The sequence below is a fragment of the Bubalus kerabau genome, chromosome 12, assembly GCF_029407905.1.
Source record: "Bubalus kerabau isolate K-KA32 ecotype Philippines breed swamp buffalo chromosome 12, PCC_UOA_SB_1v2, whole genome shotgun sequence".
Lineage (NCBI taxonomy): Eukaryota > Metazoa > Chordata > Mammalia > Artiodactyla > Bovidae > Bubalus > Bubalus kerabau.
The window spans coordinates 22,434,815-22,438,930 of NC_073635.1; the positions used below are offsets into that span (position 1 = coordinate 22,434,815).

Below are 4,116 nucleotides of genomic sequence, written 5' to 3' on the forward strand. Positions count from 1 at the left end.
TGACACTGGAATGCAATATCAATCTTCCTTTTACTTAGATTTCCACCTTTGAATTATAGATTCCAGAGGTCTGCAGCACCGCGAATTGACCAGGATCAATATTCTCTTTATTTAAAAAAAAAAACAACTTTCATTTAATATTCTTTAGCACCTGCATGTAAAAATATATTATAGTTCTTTTTAAAAAACAACAATATATTCTCTCTAAAATATCTGATAAGGGTTGACTGATGAAAGTTCAGTCTTAGGTCCTGAAGTAGTAATTACTGAAAAAAGTTGACTTTGGTATTCTCCAGGAGTGCCACATTTGACATCATAAGATATCCTTCTAAAGGACATTGTTTAATAGCCTTCTAGATAACTTAACATTCTCACCCAAAATTGTTTTCTGCAGTTCTGGAGCTGGCAATGCAAAATTTTTGCACCCAGAAGGGTGCAAAATTCTATATAGATTGAAATATGAAGTCTTTAAAAGACCATCAGGATGGTTGGAAATGGGGGGAAAAAACCCAGCAGAATATACTGGTAAAGTGAATGAATTTAATTAAAAGTGTGCTTGGATGTGGTAGCAAGTCTTCAAAGATGGCCCTACCTCCTGGAATAAGCCATGAATCCTGGAATTTGAAGAGGAATGTAATTTCCTCCAGTAGTCCAGTGGTAAAGCACTCACCTGTCAGTGCAGGAGACAAAGGTTCGATCCCTAGGTCAGGAAGATCCCCTGGAGGAGGACATGGCAACCTACTCCAGTATTCTTGCCTGGATAATCCCATGGAGAAAGGAGCCTGGCAGGCTACAGTCCGAAGGGTCGCAGAGAGTCGGACATGAGTGAAGCAATTTAGCACGCACATGCATAGTTCTGTCCCTTAGAACATGGGTTGGCCCTGCAACTGATTTTTTTTTTTTTTTTTTTTTTACCAATAGAATATCATAGAAGTGATGCTGTTGCTGTTGCTGCTGCTAAGTCACTTCAGTCGTGTCCGACTCTGTGTGACCCCCACAGACGGCAGCCCACCAGGCTCCCCTGTCCCTGGGATTCTCCAGGCAAGAACACTGGAGTGGGTTGCCATTTCCTTCTCCAATGCGTGAAAAGTGAAAAGTGAAAGTGAAGTCGCTCAGTCGTGTCTGACTCTTAGCAACCCCATGGACTGCAGCCTACCAGGCTCCTCCATCCATGGGATTTTCCAGGCAAGAGTAGTGGAGTGGGGTGCCATTGCCTTCTCCGAAAAGTGATGCTAGGTGACTTCTAATGCTAGGTCAAAAAAAGCTGTGCAACTTTAGCCCACATCTGTGGAATCCTCATTGCAAGGCAAGCCAGCTTCCATGTAAGAAATCCAAATGCCCTAAGGTGCCATGCTGTGAGGAAGCCCAAGCTAGCCAAGTAGAGAGGTATAGGGAAGGAAAAGGATCTGTTTTCCTTCTACCCATCATCGCTTCATTGGCTGGGCCTCTATAAATTAAACTGACAAAACACAGGTTAACAAGAGAAAAACAGAAATTTATTAACACATGCATCATGCATATATATGGGAGCACTCAGAGATGAGTAACTCAAAAGAGTGGTTAAAATTCTGGGTTATAGAGCATTGTAACAAAAAGCAATACAGTTTTAGAGATGGGACAAAACCATAGCAAATGATTTGAGTTTCTAGGGCAGCATATTGTAAGAAGGTAAACATATATGGGAACTAATGAAAGATAGAGGTTAGTGAGTAAAGTTGGTCATGTGGATTCCTTTTGAGCCATCTCTGGGCCAACAAGGGTCTAGAGTTGTCTTCAGTGATTAATTTTTGTCCTTCCTGGTAGAGGAGGGAGGGGACACCTTTGCAAATTTATATCCTGCTTTTGAGCAGACATAGGGAGGGCAGAGAGGTTGGGGGGGTGGTGTGTTTGTTTCTTCTTAAATGCTTACAGCTCAAAATAATCTTTACACCAAAGGGGCATATTTTGGGCTGGCATATTCTGCTATATCTCAGAGGCCATGTGGACAGAGAGTGGGGTGGGGAAGAACTGCCCAGTCAGCCTGTATCTTCCAGTCATTCCATCTAAGCCATCAAATATATGAATGAAAAAACTGTTTTGGACATCCAGTTCAGACTAACTGCTATTTGACTGTGACCACATGAGAGACCTCAAGCAGGAACCACCCAACTCAGCCCAGTCAACCACAGAATCATGAAAGATAATAAATTGTTGTTTTAAGCCATTAAGTTAAATTTTGGGGTAGTGTGTTATGTAGCAATCAATAACTGGAATATAGAATGATTTTTTTTTTCATTTTCATGGCAGACTTGTCAAATCAATTAGTGTAGAATTTCATGAGACATTTAGGACAAAGTCACTGATGTATATCTGGACCTCTTTCAGTTGATTTACTGCCTCTTGCCAAAGGTATTCAGAGAAGGCAATGGCACCCCACTCCAGTACTCTTGCCTGGAAAATCCCATGGACGGAGGAGCCTGGTAGGCTGCAGTCCATGGTCCCTAAGAGTTGGACAGACTGAGCGACTTCACTTTCACTTTCATGCATTGGAGAAGGAAATGGCAACCCACTCCAGTGTTCTTACCTGGAGAATCCCAGGGACGGGAGAGCCTGGTGGGCTGCCGTCTATGGGGTCTCAGAGTCAGACACGACTGAAGCGACTTAGCAGCAGTAGCAGCAGCCAAAGGCGTTGGGCTCTAGAAAGTGCATTTCAAGGGGGTAGGGAAGAAAATGACCAGTGAGTAAATCGACACCAGAGAAAAGGAGGAGGAAAACATTTTCTTCTAGGCCACGCTTTTGTTCCTTTCATAAATGATTGCTCTGGACAGTTGCACAAGTCACCGTTTTTCAAAGGACAGGTCTATTTTATTTTTCTTAGAATTGTACTGAATTTCTCTTACAGTTTAATTTGTGGCCAGTTAGAACTACTCTATTAATTATCTTTATTGTGGTAATCATTTCATAATGTATGTGAGTCAAATCATTACACTGCACACCTTAAACTTAATGCTGAGTGTCAATTATATCTCAACACGAAGAAAAACAAACAACCTCACAGCCAAGCAATAGAGTGTATTTCTTGTAGGCAGAGGGGAAAAAAAAAAACAAAAACGAAAGCATCCCTGAGTGTACTATATTTAGCATTGTCATAAGGGTTCTGCCAGGGTTAGTGGATCTTAGTAAAATCTGCTCAACGTTTACAGCATCACAAAAAAATCCCCTAGCAATCTTGATTCTTTTTTGAAGTGTCAGGGAAAATGTCGACGTTAATATTCAACGGAGGGCTTCCCAGGTGGCGCTAGTGGTAAACCGCCTTGCCAATGCAGGAGACATCAGAGACGGGGGCGGGGCGGCGGGGTGGTGGTAATCCCTGGGTTGGGAAGATCCCCTGGAGGAGGGTACGGCTGCCCACTACAGTATTCTTGCCTGGAGAATCCCATGAACAGAGGAGCCTGGCGGACTCATAGGGTCGCAAAGAGTCGAACACGACTGAAGCGACTTGGCACACACACACGCTATTCAACCGACACTATGGAATTCTAAGCTAAAGGTTTCCATGTGACCTAAAAGCCGGCATTTTTTTTTTTTCCCCCCACGACTCATGGCCTTCCAGATTGTGGAACCCCTCGTCTCTTCTGGGTCACTGTTCACTGCCTTCGTAAGGGGCAGAAAAAGCCACGTCTCTCTCTTGCATCTTTTTTTTTTTTTTCAATCTCTCAGGCCATTTTGGATAAATGAAACATATATGGTTTGCGTTTTGACTCTCCGTCAAAAACAGACTGAAAAGAATTACTAATTTATCGGACCGCGTGCCCACGGTACCTTGGCTTTTTAACCTCCATGGCGGCCATGGATCACTTTGAGAATACTATGATGAACGCTGCGACCGTTCATCACCGAGGGTCGAGTTCTTGTCCCTAAGACGCCGCACCCTGGGGTCAGTTCTGCGCTTCATCGGCAGCATCTGCACTTCCTCCACTCTCAGCTGGGATAGCTTCCTCCACTCTCAGCTGGGAGATCAGGGTCCCTCCACCCTCTGCGCCACACCCTCGCTGACCTCAGTTGACTCCACCTCTGGGGTGTGGAGTCGCCTGGGGGCAGCGGCTAGGCTCCGGGAGAATCCGGAACAGAAGTACC

At 44.1% G+C, this 4,116-nt stretch overlaps 1 long non-coding RNA gene across 1 annotated transcript; it reads right to left on the minus strand.

Moving 5' to 3' along the window:
- Nucleotides 1–631: 631 nt before the first annotated feature.
- On the minus strand, nucleotides 632–4,006 carry LOC129624409 (uncharacterized). The gene is made up of 3 exons (XR_008700937.1): nucleotides 3,802–4,006; nucleotides 2,564–2,675; nucleotides 632–670 (listed from the first exon to the last, which is right to left on the minus strand). It is a non-coding gene; the product is annotated as an uncharacterized LOC129624409 (long non-coding RNA).
- Nucleotides 4,007–4,116: the final 110 nt, after the last annotated feature.